Raw genomic sequence first — 23,660 nt, forward strand, 5'->3', positions numbered from 1 at the left:
TTGATACTCTATATAATGAAGCACAACAGGAGAGTGCTATTTTCAACCAGGACAGAATAATGGTCTACTATATACACAATTGGCTACATCAACTTCCACAGTCCTAAAAGTCATATCTCTAAATGTGGCATTCAGTCAGTAAAATATGAACACACTGCTATAAATTTCTTGCTCTACTTGTAGAATTTCTGACAGTTAAGGTTAGAGAAGAATATAACATTCCTCATAAACTTCAGGTTACCAGAAATTAATTCAACAGTTCAATAAAGAAATCATTGTTCAAAAGCTAAAAACGATAATTTGTTTAAATTCATTTCATTCAGCGTGTGCAAACAAATGAATATTTACATGATTCAAAAACATTTGAAACAAGATAATTTATGTAGTAACATGATGACACTTAACATCGTGCTGTCAGTTTTTAAGTTCCCATGAACTTAAAACATTTCTTCCAGTAATCAGGTTGATATCTGAGGTTGCTGTGAGTGTAAATCATGTAGGGTTTCACTATCTCCTGAAAACCTGGAAAGAAACAGTGGGCAATTATAGTTACAGTATATTTACAAATCTAAATATGCACTAAAATATTCTAATGAGCAAAAACTCACACTAGCAACTCATTCCACATATACTTCTAGGACAATTGATATTAGGCATTTCAATGCTCATAAATTTTATATAATATATAATGATATAATATATCCTAAACTTACGCAGGTCTTCAGTTCATTATTAAATTTTCCCAAAAGTTAATTTGTGTATTCATTTAATGACACGTTATACACTTGACTCTTCTCTCATTTTGCAATTTAACTTATGCATATTCATTTATGATCAACAGCCAGCAGATTCTACCTGCCATACTGAAGGAACATTCATTAATCAAAGTGGCAGGATTTTAATGGTTTACACTAGCAAAGGCAAATGCCGACACAGCATAGAGCTGAAGGAACCAGTAGCGAATATTTTCAGCAAAGCAACTAGACAGCGTGCGTCAAAACTTAAAGATAGAGAGAACTATACAGATACGGCTTTTCCAATGAGCTAATCTAATAAACAACGCCAGACATCCAGGCACAGTGTGTCCGCTACCCATTCTTAGAACTGTTTTGTACTGCACTCATGATATGCACATTACTAACAAGCACTATAATAATACGAGGGCAGTTCAATAAGTAATGCAACACTTTTTTTTTTCTGAAACAGGGGTTGTTTTATTCAGCATTGAAATACACCAGGTTATTCCCCAATCTTTTAGCTACACAACACTATTTTTCAACGTAATCTCCATTCAATGCTACGGCCTTACGCCACCTTGAAATGAGGGCCTGTATGCCTGCATGGTACCATTCCAATGGTCGATGTCGGAGCCAACGTCGTACTGCATCAATAACTTCTTCATCATCCGCGTAGTGCCTCCCATGGATTGCGTCCTTCATTGGGCCAAACATATGGAAATCCGACGGTGCGAGATCGGGGCTGTAGGGTGCATGAGGAAGAACAGTCCACCGAAGTTTTGTGAGCTCCTCTCGGGTGCAAAGACTTGTGTGACGTCTTGCGTTGTCATGAAGAAGGAGAAGTTCGTTCAGATTTTTGTGCCTACGAACACGCTGAAGTCGTTTCTTCAATTTCTCAAGAGTAGCACAGTACACTTCAGAGTTGATCGTTTGACCACGGGGAAGGACACCGAACGGAATAACCCTTCAGCGTCCCAGAAGACTGTAACCATGACTTTACCGGCTGAGGGTATGGCTTTAAACGTTTTCTTGGTAGGGGAGTGGGTGTGGCGCCACTCCATTGATTGCCGTTTTGTTTCAGGTTCGAAGTGATGAACCCATGTTTCATCACCTGTAACAATCTTTGACAAGAAATTGTCACCCTCAGCCACATGACGAGCAAGCAATTCCGCACAGATGGTTCTCCTTTGCTCTTTATGGTGTTCGGTTAGACAACGAGGGACCCAGCGGGAACAAACCTTTGAATATCCCAAGTGGTGAACAACTGTGACAGCACTACCAACAGAGATGTCAAGTTGAGCACTGAGTTGTTTGATGGTGATCCGTCGATCATCTCGAACGAGTGTGTTCGCACGCTCCGCCATTGCAGGAGTCACAGCTGTGCACGGCCGGCCCGCATGCGGGAGATCAGACAGTCTTGCTTGACCTTGCGGCGATGACGACACACGCTTTGCCCAACGACTCACCGTGCTTTTGTCCACTGCCAGATCACCGTAGACATTCTGCAAGCGCCTTTGAATATCTGAGATGCCCTGGTTTTCCGCCAAAAGAAACTCAATCACTGCCCGTTGTTTGCAACGCACATCCGTTACAGACGCCATTTTAACAGCTCCGTACAGCGCTGCCACCTGTCGGAAGTCAGTGAAACTATACGAGACGAAGCGGGAATGTTTGAAAATATTCCACAAGAAATTTCTGGTTTTTTCAACCAAAATTGGCCGAGAAAAAAAATGTGTTGCATTACTTATTGAACTGCCCTCGTAAAAGCTGCGAGAATTCGATTATGACTACTGCTGCAAAAACGGACAACAAAATAACTGTAAGCAGATTCTGCATGGTAAAAATTGGTAAGAGGGAGAAGTGTTAACAAGAATAGCTGTTTGCATATATAAAATTTAAAAACTCACTTCTGCATTTTATAAAAAAAACTAGGAGACTATGTTCATCACCACTTTTACTACATGGCCCAGATGAAGTTTGGCTACAACAGAATTCTGTAAATAATTACGAGAGGTATACTACAAAAACACACAAAATGAGGAAAAGTGTGATATTTTGGAGCCAATGATTCCTCCACACAGTAGAGCTGAAGGAAAATGTAGAGGGATGAAAGAAAATTACTGTTGAAGTCAAATAAACCTCAAGTCAGGGTAAACTTACTGGACAGGAGAGGGAAAGACTTACTGTTGGTACCCACACCAGATGAGATTTGAAAACCAGAGAACTTAAATGCAGAAGATATGGTAATAAGCAAGATGGGAGTTCACTGTAAAAATACTGCAAAAGTTTCATAAGAGCAGAGAACTAAGTGTATAATACATGTTAGACAGGAGAGGGGAAAGGGAAAATTAGTTCAGAAAGTTCTTATACATACAAAGCAGTGTATGTTCAGGATATCCTCCCCTGGAATGATTTCAAATTTGGCACAGAAACAGCTGGACTCTCAAGTAGCAGCACTGTAGTGGTTATAACGACCCAGTTCCAATAGAGGGGAGATATGGGCAAAAAGTTTCTTTACAGTCCCTGACACACAGGCTGCCCTGCACAGCAGGCATGTTGTGCAGGAACAGTATAGGCCTGCCAAATCAACCTGCTTTGCACGGCAGCCTACATGACGGGCACAACAAACATTTTTCTGGGCCCTGTTAGACTGCCCTACATGACTGGTGTTTTATGTTGCAGTGGTACTGGCCAAGCTTTATGGATCTGCTTTGCATGGCAGCCTGTATGTCAGGGGCAAATAAATGATTTTCAAACTCCTGATGTGCAGCCTGCATCACAGGCATATTGTGGGAGTAGTGTCGGCCTATTTTATTAAATTGAAATGGAGAATATGGGGCAGAGGTGGAAGGAGAGAGGGGGAGGAATATACAGTCAGAGAGGGGATGGAGGAAATGGAGAATGAGGGGGGAGGAGGAGATGAAGAGGCAAAGAGTGGAGATGAGGAAATGAAAGGCAGGAGGATGAGATGGACACAGAGAGGGGAGAAGGTAGTGTGTTCAATGTAGATGTATAATGCATGTGCAGATGAAGCCTGGCGGGTGAAGCCAAGGGGAAAAGGCCATTAAGCACTAAAAGATAAAAGGAAGTGAAGCAAAGGAATAGTTAATGAATGGAAATGCCAAGACCACAGAAATTACCATAAAATTTAGGCGGGTGCCGAAAACCAAGCACAGACCACAAAGCCAGTTCTCACGTGCTAAGTTCCAAGACACTTATGTTGGGGAGAATCCAGATAGCATGTGTAGGTGCCTGTTTCACAATATATTTAACATGCAGGAATTGTGTTGGTTTCCACTATCAATGTGGCCTAAATTTATGTTAAATTCTGTGTTCTCAGCTTTTCCTTTCATTATCTGTTCCTTTTATCCTCTATTTTTTATTAATATTTTCTGACTTTTCTCATCCACCTCTCCCACCTGGCCTCTTTCTCCGGATATTTTTCAGTAATCTCTGTCTTGCTTATTACCTGTTCTTCCACATTTAAGTTATCCAGTTTTCAAATCTTGTCCAATGCAGATACCAACAATCTGTCTTTTCCTCTAATCCCGCCCAATAAGTAACCCCATGTCCACAGATCGGGGTGAATTTCCCACAACTATTTCCATTCCTTAAACCTCACCAGTCCTTTTCCTCCTCCATCCGACTTCGTTTCCCTTCATCCCTCTGCTGCCAGTTCCAAAATTAGCACAATCCTTTTTTTTTTATTCATGTTTTCCCCTACTGCCACTTGATGCCCAGACATTTGTATTTATTCCTATTATATTTCCAAACACTGATTATTTTTGTAGATAAACAGTGACACTGATAAAACTATATGAATGAGAGAGTAAGCTGTCATGCCAAATGAATTCCAGCACAAACCGGTCAGATCACTCTGTTGAATTATAAAAACAACATACTTACCAGCATAGATGAGTAATTTATTGCATTTTACACCTGTTAGTGATTAAGAAGACAAAGAGTGGCATAATGTAAAATAATTATTGCACACAGATAGGCTAGTGCTAAGTCCCAGAAATGAATTATTAATAGACTGAAAGGTTACGGTGAACAATTAAATGAAATGCCCCACGAGAGCAAAATATTCTATTCTATACAACAAAGAACATGAAACTGAGTAAGAAATCATCAACAACAACCCAAAAGCTTACACGAGAAATTTGGAACTAGACACTATATCAGAACATCAAGACCCCCTCTAGAAGTCATGAAACAGACAAGAGTTATTTTGCATATTAATATAATGTTGGTGCTATAATGGTTCTTTCACTTCAAAAAAGCTACAGATGTTTAATCCCTTGTAAAGGCCACAAAAGAAAATTGTGTGGGACTTACTATCAAGAGCACAATTTCTTCGTGCACTGAACTAAAAATAGCAACACAATAGAAACCAATTCTGTGAACAGTCCATTCACTAATTTTCTTCGTTACTTAAATTTACACAAGTCTTAATTACAAAAATACATGTCATTTTCAGTTTTTCCCTGAGTATTTGTTGACAAACCAAAACCACAAGCCTTGTGCAAGGCTTATTCACATGGCTAACATGCAGCTAAGTGGTGGAGCGGTTTCAGGTCTGGAGAAAAGACTTAACTTTGCTCCCATCCCCTTGTTCATACTAGTCACAGACATCATCAGCAAAGCTGAAGAGGTTACAGTACAACTACGGCCTAAAGCAATTGAAGTACATAGAGAAACTTGTGCTCTGATGAGAACTAAGGTTACAAAGTCAAACATTACCATCAGAGAAAGGGCAGCCATTCCGGACCAGAGTGTGCCCTGAGATTGTTATCTTAATGCAGAAAAAGGCACTACTACTGTTACACTCTCCAACAAGGACTGTACTAAGACGATGCAGAGCCTGTTAGATGACAACTCCTACAGGAAGATCAATGCTGACCTTGCCAAGAAGGTGGAGAACGAGACCGGACTGACGAGTTACATGAGGATGTCAAAAGAAATCATTAACAAAGGACTGTGTGTCTGCCCCAGGAACTGGAACATCTCAGAACTATACTACAGAAAAACAGTTATGCAAAATGGCCTATTGAGCACATTCTTCATGCCACCACTACAGTACAACCTGTGGAGATCGAAGAAGTCATGCAGGAAGAGGTAACCACAGCCATTATACTGCATACCAACATAGCACGCTAGCGGAAAAAGTCAGGTCCATACTGAAAAAGCACCAAAGAAGAATTGTCTTTTGCCTGCTCAATAAAACACCAGCATAATTGGGGAGCGTCAAAAATTAGCTCAATCTGCAAAAGGCCACAGTATATCAGATTCCATACCACTGTATGCACCATTGAAAACTGATGCTGATAACACCAGTGACATACTGGACCAATGTATCTCAACAAGTCAGCAGTCTCAGAGCATTGTATGTCAAAGAATCATGCGCTAGAATATGAAGGTACTAGGATTTTAGCAGACTTCAAAACACTTGGGCAGTGCTATAGAGAATCCATCAAAATTTACACCAGGGACAATCTTATATACTATGACTGTGGTTATAAACTCTGCGCACCCTTGAGAACTCAGTTCATCAGCACCTCTAACGATGATGACATGTCTGATTGGCAAAATATAGTGCCCATTTACACTATCAACCGGCAGTACACCCTGGACTGTAAAAAAAACATTTAGGAGTAAAGGAGATCATTCACCAAATAGTACAGACATTGAGCCATCGACAGGCACACACAAAAGAATGAAAACTTGCTCTCTTTCGGATAAATCCTTTAACAAGCTGGAGAACGCGTGCAGAGGGTTAGCAGAGGCCGAGGACACAACTATTACAGGAATGAAGGGGGGTATTACAAGGATAACTCCATCTGCATACTTTAAAAAGTTGTTGCTGGGTGGAAGGGTCAGTTGGAAGAAAGGAGGGAATGTTGGGTTTAACATGCCATGGACATCAAGGTCATTAGATGGATTGTGGCAACAATAGGGAAGAAAATCAGCCGTTCCCTTTCACTGGGACCATCTCGGCATTTGCCTACATCAATTTACAGAAATTACGGAAAACATAAATCAGGATGGTCAGCCAAGGATCTCAACCCCCGTCCTCCCGCATGCAATCCAATGTGTTAGCTGGAGGATCCAGATGGCACAGGTCGTGAAGTACTGATTTATCTCTAATGTCCTGCTCAACACATCTGCATGTCACATTCCTATCCTGTATACCTGCTGCCTACCTGACAACACCCTCATCTTAGACCACTCGGTGTGTGTGTGTGTGTGTGTGTGTGTGTGTGTGTGTGTGTGTGTGTGTGTGTGTGTGTGTGTGTGTGTGTGGGAGGGGGGGGGGGGGAGTAGTTGCATATGCGTGCTTTAGCTCATTAAAGGATTTTTCATAAGCTATCATGTTTTTATTCTGTTGTGTGCCTGTCAAGAGCTTAATGCTTCTACTTTTCAGTGAAGTGGTCTACTTTACTTCTACATTATCCAGATTCCACCAAAAACTTTCCATAAAAAGAATGTCTGCCATGCCTTGCTTTCAAATGCAAATTTCACATCACTGAAGGCACAGTTGTCCAAAACCAAACCTTCCAATGTGGCATATGAATTATTTTTTTGTGGTATTTATCACAAAATGTATTGAATTAACTTTTTATGGGACATCATGATCACCTACAATTGGCTCAATACAACACATTTAACTTTCTGCGTATTATCTGTGACAGACGGAACTAACGGATCCATTTGGGTTACAAAGTAAGGTAGGAGCACACAATGCAATAATGACCCTCCTATGACTGACTTTAGAAGATGGTTAAAGGAAGACAAATCTATGTTTACAGAGTGAGAGGAAGTTTTTGTAATACAGGGAGGGAAATGTTATATACAATCTGTATAGATACCAGACTGCAGTTAGAGTCTATGGACATGAAAGGGAAGCAGTAACTGAAAAGGTAGTGAGACAGGACTATGACCTATAACCTCTGTTATTCAGTCTGTACATTGAGCAAGCAATTAAGGAAACCAAGGACATATTTAAAAAGGGAATCTTTGAGATCTGCTAGTGTTACAGTAATTGGAAATGGCAAAAGACTCTGAAGTGCATTTTTTGAAAATAGATTACAAAACTAACATTGAGAAACATAAAAGAGTAATGTAAAGCAGTCTAGTTAAATCAGTCGAGGCTGATGGAATTACTGTAGGTTACAAAATGAGGCACTGAAAGCAATTGACCGAGTTCTGCAATTTGGGAAGCAAACAGCTATACTAGAGAAAATATAAATGAAGACTGACAATAGCTACAAAATAATATTTCAAAAACAGAACTCTGTTAGCATTTAATATAAAATGACCCTGGTTCATAAATAAGATGTCAATTTGGTAAAGAAAGAAAGTGTAGGGGGTAAAATGGCACAAAGATATCAATGTTTGAATACAGTAAGCGGGCTCAAATCGACTTCGGTTGCATCAGTTATGCAAAGGTTTGCATAGGACTGACTAGCTCAGAGAGAGAAATTATTAATAGTGGAATGTAACTTCTTAGCGCCAGCCATTCTGCAAGAAACATTTAAAATTATTCAACCAACACTGGAAATCAACTGCATTCTGGGCCAGACTCCTAAGAACATTGAATAAATAAAATACGCACTATTCATTCTCACTGCCAACAGAATGGAATTCCATGTCAATGGAATGTAGATAATACATTCACTGAAAAAATATTTTGAGATTGACACTGACAGTCCGGCGAGTCTTGTGCTCAATCTGGAATTTTTCTTAGCCACACAAACTTTGCTGTCTGAGTATTTCATCACTACTCTACCACAACCTGATTCTGTTGTTAAAACGGATTTTTTAAATACTCAACTGTTTGATGCTTACTACCACAATATGAACAGAAATTTTGTGAAAATAACAGAAAATGGCTTAAATAAAACTGAAATCTGCAAAAAATACCAAAATTTATCATTACATAAAGATATTTGTCACCAGTTTTGCACCTAAATGGACTGGAGACATTAGATTGCAAATTTACAAGAAAGGCTATAGCAGCCTCGTTCTATCTGATATATAATAACAATAATAATAAATAATGAATAAGAAACAAGTGTCAATTACCGAAACAAGTTGATACTACCCTCAAATCCAGAATTTTCAAAGCTGCTTTGTTATTTGGTGAGAAATTGAAGTTTTATTAAACAGAATGAACAGGTCCTTTGAATAGGTTTGTGGAATTTATTTATTATTTTTCGAAATGAGAAGAGCTCCATAGAACCTTCTCTCTTTATGTAACAAAAAAGAGACAGAGATAAACATCGAAATGAGTAACATCAGGTAATAACACTTACGCTATATGGTTCATCTTACAGCAAACATAAAACAAGAATCAGATAGAAGCACCTGCTATCATCAGCACTATTCAACACATAAAAGACTAAGTCACAAAAGATGGCATACAGAGATGAGGCAACTTGACAATTTGCAACAGAAACTTAAGAATAATGTTTGCAGATGATTAGAAGATAAGATAGTATCTAAATCAAATCATGTGAGCAACAAATTTAATTTACAAATATCTACAGAGAAGCCCAGAGAAAGGCATTCAATATGAAAATCTAATAAGACCAAAAATTGTTATCAAAAAATAATTGAATAAGTTTAAAAATTTACACACTTTACCTTAAAAACAAGAGAAAAGTAGCAAGCCGTCTCACTAATTTAAATAATTACAAGCTTCATCCAAGCAATAAATTATTAATTTATCAGTAAGAAAGAATACTGTCATTACTCAACCTCACAGAGTAATTCAAAATAACATTACTGCTCTACGACAGAGGCAATGACGCTCTAACCTAAATGGACAAGCCTAACTGTCTCTTTGTCGTGCAAGCAAGTGGTTAGTACTATTCCTACATTTCCTAACTTTGCACTTTTCACTGACCTAATGTTTTACGATGGTCCTGACTTGCATAGCAGTTTTACACAAAAAGTGATGGAACTGTATTGTAACAGGACTGCTGTTATTGTCTATAAACATAAATGATCTGGGAGACAGGGTAAGCATCAGCCTGCTGATAATGCTGTGGTGTAAGAGAAGGTGTCATCGCTGAGTGACTGTAGAAAGATACAACATTTATTAAATATCCGAGCATGACGTTGCAAACCAGTATGAAATGGAATGAAAATGTCAAACAAGTAGTCAACTTTGGTTAAAGAGGAGAATTTAAGGAAAGTGGTTCATCTCTAAAGGAGATTGTATTTAGCACACAAAAGTGCGCATCATTTACGACGGCGGCCGTGTTTAGGTTAGTTCTGTGCATCTGAAAACACAGTCAGCCAATGAACAGAGAACGACGTTGCCAGAGCTCGACTGCAGTACAGAGCATGGACGAGTGTAGAGCTCGACTGCAGTACAGAGCATGGACGAGTGTAGAGCTCGACTGCAGTACAGAGCATGGACGAGTGTAGAGCACTACTGCAGTACAGAGCATGGACGAGTGTAGAGCTCGACTGCAGTACAGAGCATGGACGAGTGTAGAGCTCGACTGCAGTACAGAGCATGGACGAGTGTAGAGCTCGACTGCAGTACAGAGCATGGACGAGTGTCTTCAGTTTTAGAAACGTTCAGTCATAAATAAAGTAATTGAACAAAAGCAATGTCTTGATAGCAGACTTTCTATAAAAGAAAGTTTGGAAAAAGCATTCTTTATACCAACTGCTTCTTCATATTCTATTAACTAATTAATAAGCAATAAGTCTCCTAATTCAGGTGACAGCAAGGAAATTCATTCTTACTAACCGCTTTTTCGCAATAAATAACAGCGGTAATTATTTATTTCCTATTGTATTTCGACGAAACGTGAGTAATTCATAGTCATACCAACAGCGTTTGTCGGTATTTTGCGTGACTCATTAAAATCCTCTAGGAATCTGGTTGAACAACGAGCTGCATTAGCGTAATGGTAAAGGTGTTGGGCTACTAAGCTAAAGGTTCAGAGTTCAAATCTTGTTCGGTGCCTCATTTTTTTTTTTTTTACTTGAAAACAATATTGAAGTGTTATTTCATGAATTTTATTCGTTTGAATGTAATTTTTTGAAATTTCTAGTGGCAACTAAAATCGATCATATGGAAAGTATGCGCTGTGGACTTTTACTACTGCAAACTCTTCAAAATTTCGTGGAATGGTTTGCTACATTTAATGCTGCACAATAACTGTGTTGAACATCGAAACAAAATTAAGTCATTTATGGGGGGAAGGTATCAGTCAAGAAGATGTGTAAAAATCAAAGTTTTGGGCCAAATACTTTTTGTGAAATCAAATGATAAGTGTGTCAAAGCAGTCGGAACACCATGTGTCTGCACAGGTGAGCAGTGCGGTGATGACAAAATCGCGCAAAGCGGGGAGCACATCTCTGAAGTAGTGAAAGGGTTAATGCGGCCTTGGTGGCTTTACTTCATAAACTGCGCGCTCCCTCCTAAACGTTAAGTTTGCGAACTATACTATACTATGGCGCTGCTTCTCTTGGTGCGTGCAACTGGCAACGCAGCAATCTCCCGCGTCTGGGCAGGCATGCGCGAGCCGCCAAGATAAAAGAATTTAACTATAGTGTGATGTATTGCTGATTAGTGTTTGAGTGTTTGACATACAAATCAGGCTGGATTAAAGGATGACAAAGCAATTTAGGAGCAGGCTTTTTGATTTGCTACCAGTAAATTTGAACAACACACAAGTATTACGGAGTTGCTCCCAGAACTCAAATGGGAATCCACGGAGGGAAGGTGACATTCTTTTGAGTAGAACTAATATTGGGTTTTAACTTTCCTTGCAATATTTTAAACATAGTTATATAACATTTAACTCAGAGGGAGGGAGTGAAAAAAGGGGGGGGGGAGGGGGGAAATCACGTGGATGCATGGTATCACGGCAATATAAATTAATAAGATCTTCTTGGGCTTCTATCCGCATCGGTTGGTTAATATCTCACAAGCTTTCAAGCGAGTTCTCCTCGGAAACTGTCAAGTGGTAAACAAGTGCTGTACCCTCCGTGTTATATAGCCATGTTGCTGGCTGTGACATCACTGGTGCCCTCTTCCTTGCCACCTATCAGGAATGCTTCAACCTCATCTGTCATTAGGAGGATGAAGGGATTTTGGGAGGCATCATAAAAGAAAGGGTACAAATAAAAATATTTGAAAACATCATCAATGAGGATGGCAGTTTGTAGCTCACCACAGCCCAGGACCCGGCAACTGAGAGCATGAAGCGGGCACGACAGACAAGGGACATAAACATTACCACAGTTGGCAAGGAAGACAGCATCAGTGACGTCATAGCCAGCAGTTCTGCTATATAACAGTGAGGCAACAGCGACACGGCAGTCATTTACCACTTGACAATGACTGAGGAGAACTCGGTTGAAAGCTTGTGGGAAGTTAACCACCTGACTCAGCCGGAAGTCCTGGAAAATTTTATTAATTCATATCACTGCAAGACCACATATACATTACATACCTCTACATAGAGGAAACATGGTGCAGCATTAAATGCCTGGGGAAACTGTGTGCTAAGAAGGGTACCTGTTAAGCTCTCTAACCTTCCTGCTGCGCTGCCAAGATCAGAAAACTATTCCAAGATTTGTCATGTTGCGTCATCACATGAACACTTCAGCAGCCAGAAGAATCTACCATCGTGCCAACTCTGCCCTGCTGTGGGGAAGCTTACATTACACTAAGAGGCAGCTGGATTAAAATGGTTGTGAGCTAATTCAAATAGTCGCAAGCTACTGGCTGTCCACCTGCAATTGACAGAGGTACCCTCGGAACTAGATTAGGAGTGGATCAATGTGGCCACCATAGCACAACAGGTGTCATCAAAGAAACAGAATGAGAAATTCATCAGGTTCTCTCAACAGCAACACGATGCAGAACGAAAATCTACTGAACGAACTGTATCAATACGCGGAGACATATTGACACGGGTGCCATTTCAGCACTTAAGAACAGTCTTAACTTTGCACCAGCACCTCTGAGTACCCCAAGTAATACAGGTTGTGGGGTTGAGAAGCAGTCGACAAGATGCCTGGTTTGTCTGTTTTGCTTTAAGGCACAAAAATAACTAGAGTCATAATGCATCCAATTATAACTGTAGAACACGAAGACAACTAATATGTAACTTAGGTTAAATGATTTCCTCATGGCGAGAGGACCGAGAAGAGGTCATTCAAGTGGCTGGGAGAAGCTTAATAACCCGGAGCTTTTTTTCTGTGAAGGGAGGACTGGTAGTAACATCAAAGTGACACCACCTGCTGCAGACGACACAGATCATCAGAGGGAAAGTAAGAACTAATGGGCTGAGGTACGAAGACTGCAGCCTGTGCAGCAGCGTCAGCGGCCTCATTTCCTGTCAGATCGACGTGACTGTGAACCCACATAAACATCACAGTGGCTCCATCATGAACAAGTGACATCTTTCCTGGACCCATTTCACTAGGGGATGGATGGTGTACAACACACAGGGGCTTTGAAGGGCACAGAGAGTGGGAGCAGACGAGGCAATTGAAAAGCCTGCATTGTCAGATGTACAGCGTGGCTTGATACGGGGCAAAGAGCTCTGCTGTAAATGCTGAGCGGTATTCCAGAAGGCGATACTGAGAAACATCTGTGCCAGTACGGAGGCACACTAACACCAAGGTCAGTTCGGGAGCCATCAGTGTACACAAAGGTACTATCGCAAAGTTCTGTGCAAAGGTTGTGAAACTGGAGGTGATAAAGCGAGGCCTGGAGTAATGTCCTTAGGAAGCAAATGAAGGCCAAGGCGAACACAGGCCACTGCACAAAGCCAAGGTGGTGATGGGTTTACACCCACTGAGTAAGCTGTAGGCAGTGTGAAGTTAAGCTGCCTGAGCAAGAGCCAAACGTGAACTCCAGCGGGTAAGAGAGAAGAGGGATGAGTCCCATACTGGCGGTCAAAGGAGTCATTGAACGAGGCGGCATAGGATGGGTTGCCAGGCATGGCAAACAAATGGCATGCAAATCTGCCGACGAGAAAGTCACGGCGGGAGGACAGTGGTAGTTCAGCAGCTTCTGCACACAGACTCTCAACCAGGCTAGTGTAAAATGTGCCAGTGGCCAAACAGAATGCCACGATGGTGGATAATATTGAGACGGCGTAAGAGGGATGGACGTACATATGTAAAACGAAACACGAAGTCTAGTTTCAAACAGGCAAGGTAACCAGTATGAACACGGGAGAGTGGCTCAATCTGCTCCCCACTGAGGACATGTAGGCCACTGAGGGACTGCGCACAGTGGGCTGACGGGTGAATAAAGACAACTGAGCCACTCCTGAATACCATGCTCAATGAGACAGGTTAAGGAGAAGTGCAATAGATGGCAAAATCATCATGAAAACCCCACTTGTAGAGAGTACAGAGGATAAGAATCCTCCAGCAGGTGTCGTGGGCTTTCTCCAAATCAATAAATATGGCCACAGTCTAGGATTTCCGCAGAAAACAACTCATGACATGTGTGGACAAAGTGACGAGATGGTCAACTGCAGAATGCCGCCGCACTCTAAATCCACACTGTGCAGTGGTTTGTAAACTGTGAGATTCAAGCCGTCATATCAGCCAGGCATGAACCATACATTCCATGACCTTGCAAAAACAGCTGGTGAGAGAAATGGGGTGGTAGCTAGAAGGAAGGCATTTGTCCTTACCGGACTTAGGTATGGGTATGACAGTGGCTTCACGCCAATGTCTGGAAACGTGTCATCTGCCCAGGTACGCTTGTGCGTATGAAGAAGAAGAAGAGTGCTTGCCCGCAGTAGAAAGATGCTGCAACATCAGAATGTTAACATCGTCTGGCCCTGGGGCGGAGTATCATGATGAACTGAGAGGACCATCTAAAGCCCTCATGGTAAAAGCGCAGTGTAGCACTCACGATTCTGAGAAGAAAAGTGTATCGCCCGAGCTTCCTCCGCTCATTTCCGACGGAGGAAGACAGGGTGATAGTGGGAGGAGCTAGAAATCTTCACAAAATAGTGGCCCAAAGTGTTGGAGATGGCAATAGGGTCCACAATGTCATTGTATGTTACTGTTAGGCTGGAAATTGGGAAATGGATATTGGTCCCAGAGACCCATCGGAAGTTGGCCTACGTGACAGAAGAGGGACTGGAATTGTTGAAAGAACTAGTGAATGAAATCCAGTTAGCATTTTTGCTATCCCAAAGAACATGCCGACACTGTGCATGGAACTGTTTGTAACAAATGCAGTTTGCCTTCATAGGATGACAGTTAAAAATGCAGGGAGCACGTCTCCAGGCGCAAATTGCGACGCAGTACATCTCAGTCCACCAAGAGGAAGTATCAGGAATGGAATGTTCTGAAGTGGTAAGGATAACGTTTGTAAGATATTCTATCTGGTCTCACAACTGGAGAAATAATGTTCGTCAAAGGTCGCCAGGGAGGAATGAAGCCTCCAGTTGGCTTTAGTAAGCTGCCATTCGTGTGTGCTCGTAGGTGGGGCACAAGTCAGCAAACAGATAATATACAAGAAATGGTCACTCTAATAGGTGTCAGAGAGGATGGACCACTCAAGACGATGGGCAAGCTGGGCAGTGTAGAGAGACAGGTCCAAATGGGAATAGGTGTGTGTGGAGTCCGAAGGGAACAGGGGTGCTCCTATGTTAAGCAGAGGAGATTAAGTTGATTGAGATCAGCCAAGAGGGCACCTCTCTGACAGGTTCTGGGAGAACTCCAAATGGGACGGTGCGCATTAAAGATGCTGAGCAGTAGAAAGGGGTAAACCAGCTGCCGAATAAGCTGAAGGAAGTCTGCCGTGGTGACAACAAATGGCAGAGTGATGTAAACGGTGCAAAGGGAAACGGTCAAGTGAGGAAGGAAAAGGCGAACATCAACAGTTTGAAGGCAGGTAGTCAGGGAGATGGGTTGACTATGGACGTCATCCTGTGTGAGCAGCACGACTGTCCTATGAGAATGCCACCTGCAGGGGAAAGGTCAAAATGGACCGGGAATAAATGTGAGAGCTCGAAGTGGTTGTGAGGATGCAGTTTTGCTTCCTCAAGGCAGAGAACAAGTGGATGCTGTGATTCTAAGAGCAGCTGTAAATAATCTTTGTTGGATCAAAGGTCGTGAACATTCCATTGGAGGAGAGCATGAGGAGGCTGCCAAGTGCCAGCCTTCGAAGACTCGCTGGCATACAGCACAGAGGCAGCAGCAACCTGCTCCACGAGGTCTACAGAAGCATCGGCTTTCTCCTCTGTCGGCCTGCGAGTCCAAGGCAGAAAAATGGTTGGTGGGCACCGGTGACACGGAGGTCGGCCAGGCAAGGGTATCACACGGCGACACTGTTGAAGAGGATCTTTGAGTCGGTGAAGGAGAAGACCATTTGCCCTTGAATGCTTGATAGAAAGACTCTCATGTTGGTAGACGAAGGATGTAGGAGGTCTTCATGGGAGTGTTCCTTTGTCCTTTCCGACCTGTCGGTTGTGTACTGGTGACTTCACCCCGTAAGGCAGAGGTCTGGTGGCATTTTGCGCAGCTGGAGGAGAGGACAGAGATGCTACTATGCCACTGGGCGATTTCACAACCATGGTGCAAAATTTGAGGTCGCATGTCTGCATGACCATGTCCTTTGTGGAGAACAGTACTGTAGGTACCAGATGGTAGAACACAGGTTTTCCAACTAGCCAACAACTTGCAAACGACCAGGTAAGGCACTTTTTCCTTCACCGAGATCTTCTTGACAGCCTGCTCATTAAATACATGGGACAATCATGGGAGGAAGTGGCTTGGTCGTCATTGCAGTTGATGCAACGGGGACAAGGATATGGACACTTGCCCCTCCCTACCACAGGTTACACCTATGGCTGGGTGTTGACAAGATTCTTGAGTGTGGTTGTAACAATGACACTTGTAGCAGTGCATCACATTCGGAATATATGGTCTGACAGTGACAACTTCATAACCTACTTTGATCTTTGACGCAAGAATCACTATATCGAAAATGTGTGTGTGTGTGTGTGTGTGTGTGTGTGTGTGTGTGTGTGTGTGTGTGTGTGTGTGTGTACACGCATCTACTTTTCTTGTAACCTGATGGACTGCAATGACACCTTCATCAGAGAGGTACATTCGTATTTCTGCCTTTGTCAGGCCATCGAGCAACCTAGTGTAAATAATAACACGGGAAGAATTCAGCATTCGATGAGCCTCGACACAAGCAGGATAGCCATGGAGGAGCGAATCTGCAAGCAGTTGTGCTTGAGAATCAGAAGCTGTCTCCAAAAGCAAAGTGCCATTGCATAAATGAGAGCAGGATTTCACAGGGTCAGCAATTGCAGTAGCAAAAGACTGTCCATCTTCAGTACGTGAAACCACGAGAAACCTTGGTGCAGCTCTAAGGGTTTTTGAATTGTTAGCCTCATTCCGTTTCATAACCACTGACTGTGAAGATGATTGGCTCATGGTGAGAAAATCCCCCATGCTTGCCAGCATCCCTGATGGCACTCCTTCCAACTGGGGGCCACTTCCAGAAGAGGGTGTAACCACCTTAAGTAACCATTCACACCTCAGGTCACACCACCCGAACACGTGACAGAGGGACCAACCAACAATTAGGAAAGGTAGGAGCTCAGGCAATCACCCCTCCCTGGGCCTGGCCAGAACCAGGAGTTTTATGTGAACAATACCTGTCGACCTGGTGAAGGGAATTATGCGTTATCCAGTCACCTGTTGTGCATCAGATGCATGGGTCAGCCTTCAGGAGCACACGGGAAGGAAGAAGAAAAAGAGGAATCTCAATCGCTAATAAGGAGGAAGGATATGAGAAGAGGAGCGAGAAAAGCAAAAAAGGAACAAAAAACAGTAGTGTATTCTGTTATTGACAATCGAAAATGCAGAATACATTTTCAAAAACAGCCCGGACATGGTCCCCAAGGGAGGGAAAAAAGACCAGCAAAGCAAGAGGACAAACGTGCAACATGGAACAGAAAAGATAATGTAAAGGCTGGGGCCTCATGGTAAAGATATCTAGCAAGAGTGCACATTCGTCGTGAAATGTGTCCAATTATTTCAAAATCGAAACCACCGTCATCTAACTTGACTAGGGCTGAATGCTATGGACTTCACACTATCCACAATCACATCATGGTTCTGACAGTAGACAAGGGCAGCACATGTGTCAATCTGAATAAAGCTGACAGCAACGCCAAATTTCAGTTGACTCTCAAGGAGGACACCTTCCAGAAACTGCCACGGGATGTGACAACAGACATCAGAGCGCCTGAAACATTCATAATTGGAAGAGGCCTTTATTAAGAATCTCCTCCCTCAGGCATAAAGACCACCTGTGCTCTATGGGCTAGCGAAGTCCACAAAATAGCTGCTTCTCTTCAACCCACTGTGACAACTAAGCCGCAGAGCATAGCAAGCCTACGCACATGGATCGGTTCATCACCTCTTATCACGGGCTACTTCTGGTGAGAGAAGTAGGAATAAAACCACCAAAGAAGAGAACAAGAAACTTGTGTTTTAGTCTTTCTGTGGCACAGTCTCAGGAAAAGATTAGCTGGCTCGTGAAAACAACACATCAGCGTTCAGTCCCCAGGAAAAAGCATCAACTCCTGAGGCCTGTGAAGGACGATCTAGGATTTAGAACTGGAATGAACAAAATAAAATGTCAGTGTGGTTGATGCTACGTCAAACATCACACACTGTGAAGCAACGATGTGTTTACGCCGATGCTAGACTGAAAAATCAGCTGTGGCAGAACATGCTAAAAAAGAAGTTGACACCGAATTCTTTCCAACAAAAGATTTGTCATTATAAGGACGAAGGGATTTCATGATAGCACCATAAAAGAAGCAGCAGAAATAAAAATATCAGAAAACACCATGAACAAGGATGGCAGTTCGCAACTCAGCAGTAAGGAACACGGCATCAGCGATGTCACACCCACCAGCGCAGATATGAAACAGTGAGGCCACGGCGATACAGCAGTCATTTACCTTTGAGAATGTCGGAGGAGAGCTCGGTTGAAAGTTCATGATATTTTAACCACTTCACACAGTTAGAAGCCTGAAAATATTTTATTAGCATTAATGTGGGATCGTAATGACTGATGAAGTACAATTACTCCTTTTTGGAAGCATGCAAAAAATTTATAGATCTTCGCTGATTTCTCAGCTCTTTTCTCTCCTAAATTATTTCTTAATCTTGGCTAAACAAGCCTGTAGGTGGAGAAGATACTCTAAATGGATGCAGTGCTGGCTGGGCAAGAAATGAGGCTTTTCACAAAATTAACAAAGCAACATACAAAATTAATAAACAAAGTTGGTAAGTTCCATTTTTTTTTACTGGTTTCAGCTTCATCATCTTCCACCATTTGTTTGGATGGAATTGTGTTACAAATGCATCACACACAGTGGCAGGAAAATAATCAGAATCAGCAACCCTAAAAGACGTAACAGTCAAATCCACTCTGGATGCATCTCTATGAGCAGCCAGTTTTCTGCACTTTCTGCTTGTTCATCAGTTAACCTGCTCCCTCTAAATCTTGGATCTAACATACTAGCAAGGCAGCGAAAGGATCCTAGTTCTTGTTCCTTTCCCTGTTTTATTAACTTCTTATAGCACCCTGGAGTAAATGACATTCCACCAGAACTACTGAAATCCTTGGAAGAGCCAACCGTGAAAAAAATATTCCACCTGGTGTGTAATATGTACAAGACGGGTATAATACCCTCAGAATTAAAGAACAATATTAATTCCAATGCCAAAGAAAGCAGGTGCTAACAGGTGTGAATATTAATGAACTATCAGTTTAATAAGTTATAGTTGCAAAATAATGATATGAATTCTTGGTTGGTTGGTTTAAAAGAGGGGGGAAGGGACCAAACTACGAGGTCATCGGTCCCTTGTTCCTAATAAAAACATGCCACAAGTGTGAGAATAAAACGAATGAGAAATATAAAACACAAAACGGAAAGAAAGGAAAAACCACAGGAACAAAGGAAAGGCAACGAACACTAAAATGAACTAAAGAGGACAAGAAAAACAACAAGAGACGCTAGAAACAGAAGTGAGTAAAACAAGAAAGTATATTACAGTAGCTGGCCGACCACGTGAATAACAAGGAAAAGCCAGCCTCTCTGCAACACATTATAACTTCCACCATAAAAGCACTAGGGTGGAGGACACAGAGGGACAAAGGACATGCACTAAAACCTACATAAAAGTACAAAACCCACTCTCGAGGATAAAACATAAAACTAAAGCTGCTGCTGAGGCATCATTGCCCAACACCGAAGGTAGGGGAGCTGGGAAAGTTAAAAGTCCACAGAAGGGAGGCTAAGAGTGGGCAGTCCAGCAAGAGGTGGACAACTGTCATTTGGAAGCCACAGCGAAACAGAGGTGGGTCCTCGCAATGGAGTAGGTAACGTGCGTTAGCCATGTATGGCCAATGCGGAGCCAGCAGGTGACAACTGCTTCCTTGCGAGGGTCCTGCATGTAAGACTTCCACACATTAATAGTCTCCTTAATGACACGTAGTTTGTTGTGCATAGTGTTATGCCATTCCATCTCCCAAAGCCGGAAAACCCTGCAGCATAAGACAGAACGCAGGTCAGCTTCGGAGATGCCCATCCCCAGAAGCAGTTTCCGCATTGCCTGTTTGGCCAGCCTGTCGGCAAGTTCGTTGCCTGGGATTCTGAGGTGTCCTGCAGTCCACACACACACCACTGAACGATGGGAGCATTCCACAGAATAGATGGACTCCTGGATGGACGCTACCAGGGGATGGCGAGGGTAGCACTGGTCGATAGCTTGTAGGCTGCTCAATGAGTCAGTACAAAGGAGAAATGACACGCAATGGCATGAGCAGGTGTGCTCAAGAGCACGACATATGGCCGCCAGCTCTACAGTGAAAACACTGCAGCCATCTGGTAAGGAGTGCTGTTCAATACGTCCTCCATGAACATATGCAAAGTCTACGTGACCATCAGCCATTGAGCCGTCTGTGTAAACCATGTCAGGGCCCCAGGACACGTCAAGAATAGAGAGGAAGTGACAGTGGAGAGCAGCAAGTTAATGAAGTCCTTAGGGAAATGCAAAAGGTCAAGACGAATCTGCAGCCGAGGCGTATGTGAATGGACCACAAATAGTAGAGGTGATAAAGGGATGGACTCCAGTTCAGAGAGAAGGGACCACACACGAACCGCAATCGTTAACCCCAACCTGGGCTGGCAATGCGGGAGATGGACTGCTGCGGGTGGGAAAAGGAGATGGTAATTCAGATGCTCAGGAGAACTATGAATATGTGCAGTGCAACTGGCAAGCAGTTGTGCATATCTGATCTGCAATGGAGGGACCCAACCTCCACCAATACTCTGGTCACAAGACTCGTCCTTAAAGCTCCTGTCGCTAGTCGAACCCTGCAGTGGTACACAGGGTAAGTAAATGCAATGCTGAGGGCACTGTCGAATCATAAACCACAAACCCAGTCAATGTGGGATTGGACAAGGGCTCTGTAGATCTGCTGCAGCGTACAGTGATTTGCACCCCAACTGGTGTTGCTCAGGCAACTGAGGGCGCTAAGGTGCTGCCAGCACTTCCACTCAAGCTGACTAAGGTGAGGAAGCCAAGTTAATCCAAAGTCGAATATCAGTCTTAAGAATCGAAATGTCTCCACTACAGTGGGTGGAACATCATGATCTAGGTCCGGAAGAATGGTACGACGCCGACAAAAGTGCACGACACACAACTTTGCGGCTGAAAACTGTAAGCCATGGGCTAGAGCCCATGACTGCACCTTGTGGATGGCTCCCTGTAGGTGCGGCTCAGCAACACCAGTACTGGTGGAGCAGTACGAAATACAGAAATCGTCTGCATACAGGGATGGTAAGAATGAAGCCCTATAGGCTGCTGCTAGATTGTTCATGGCCACTAAAAAGAAATAGATAATCAATACAGAGCCCTGCGAGGTGCCATTCTCCTGGATATAGGGGTAACTACGGGAGGCATCAACTTGGACATGGAAAGTGTGAAGCAACAGGAAGTTTTGGATGAAAATTGGGAGCAGGCCCCAGAGACCCCACTCATACGATGTGGCAAGGATATGACGTCACCAGGTCGTGTTGTATGCTTTACACAAGTCAAAAATGACGTCAACCAGGTGTTGGCATCTGGAAAAGGCTGTTTGGATGGCAGACTCGAGGGGGACAAGATTACCAGTGGTAGAGTGACCTTGGCAGAAGCCTTCCTGACATGGGGCCAGGAGGCTACATGACTCCAGGACCTAACTCAACCGCCGACACACCATACATTCCAGCAGCTTACAAAGAATGCTGGTGAGGCTAATAGCTATCCATGTCAAGCGGGTTCTTACCGGGTTTGAGCACTGGAATGACGGTGCTCTGACGCCATTGCGGTGGAAAGATGCCATCGCACCATATCTGGTTGAAGATGAGGAGACGCCACTTGTAGAAAGGCAAGAGATGTTTAATCATCTGACTGTGGATCCTGTCTGGCCCAGGAGCTGTGTTGGGCAACATGCAAGGGCGCTGAGGAGCTCCCACTCTGTAAATGGGGCATTATAGAGTTCACTGTGGCATGTAGTGAACGAAATCACTTTCCCTTTCATCCGCCCGTTTGAGAGTGTGAAAGGTTGTGGGTAATTCTCCGACGCAGAGGCAAGAGCATAGTGCTCAGCAAAGTGCTCGGCAATCGCGTCTGTGTCGGTAGACAATACGCCATTTATGTTAACACCAGGAACACCTGTTGGGGTCTGGTACCCAAAAACTCGTTTCATCTTGGCCCAGACATGGGAAAGGGACGTATGGCACTCAATGGTCGACACATACCTCTCCCAAAACTCCTGCTTCTGTCGTTTGATTGGATAGATGGGAGAAGACCAGGACTGCAAATCGAGAGATCAAGGGCCGAATATGTGCCATGTGGCACACTGAAATGTGTGGCAGCCCCGGTATTTAAGAGGCAGAGGTCGATTTGCGACAGTAAATTTTCGACATATCTCCCTTGGCCAGTAAGAACTGTGTCGCCCTGCAATGGGTTATGAGTGTTAAAATCTCGCAAACGTAGGAAAGGTTTAGGGAGTTGATCAATCAGTGCAGCCAATGCATTCAGGGGTACTGCAGACAGTTACTTCCTACGTTGTCCCTATCCTGACAGCCACAGCTTCAAGAGGGATTTGAAGGGACACAGGATCACTGTATACTACTTTCAGGACATAGACACCTGACATTTTATTATAGCTGCTACGGTTCCCGTAATATCCCTTATAGCCACAGAGGGCAGGGGTCCGCATTGACGGGAACCAGCTTTCCTGGAGAGCAATGCAGAAAGCAAGTGTAAAGCTTAACAGTTGCCGTAGCTCAGCCAGGTGGCGAAAAAACCGCTGCAATTCCACTGGAGGATGATGTCATTGTGAGACTGGGAAGGTATGGAACATTCAAAGGCCGTTTACACCTCAGGGTCACCTGCTGCCACCGACTTACTGCCTGAGCAGTCTATATCCATTGTGTATGAAAGTCTGGCAAGATCTAGGTCCTCAGTGGACACCAGGATCTCCACCCCATCCTCAGACGCAGAGCTTGTAGGTAGCTGTGGTGTGGGTGCCACTGCAATTTCCTTGGTCTTAGGGGTCTTCTTTTTAGATTTCTCTTGCTGCTCCTTGGGTTTCCCTGGCTGGGAGGACTTCATTGGCTCATTCTCCAGGACTGAAGATGAGCGTGAAGTCCTACAACCAGCTGCTTTTGAGCTCTTCAACCATTGGCGGGGTCATCTTTCCCACTAGCAGAAACCTGGAAAGGCAGTAACCCAAGGGACTCCTTCCTAGTGAGAGAAGCCGAAGAAGACTTACGTTTCTCCAGCTTAGAAGTGGGGACGGATGTCCCCGATGGTTGGGGGGGGGGGGGGGGG

At 43.3% G+C, this 23,660-nt stretch overlaps 1 protein-coding gene across 1 annotated transcript in view; it reads right to left on the reverse strand.

The window, feature by feature from the left end:
* Positions 1-399: 399 nt before the first annotated feature.
* Positions 400-23,660, reverse strand: part of LOC124788129 (inactive selenide, water dikinase-like protein) — a 67,158-nt gene continuing 43,897 nt past the window's right edge. The window contains exon 2 of the mRNA XM_047255268.1: positions 400-522. The gene's annotated coding sequence lies outside the window, so the exon portion shown is untranslated. The remainder of the gene's footprint in view (positions 523-23,660) is intronic.

This window comes from Schistocerca piceifrons, chromosome 3 (assembly GCF_021461385.2).
Source record: "Schistocerca piceifrons isolate TAMUIC-IGC-003096 chromosome 3, iqSchPice1.1, whole genome shotgun sequence".
Taxonomy (NCBI): Eukaryota; Metazoa; Arthropoda; class Insecta; order Orthoptera; family Acrididae; genus Schistocerca; species Schistocerca piceifrons.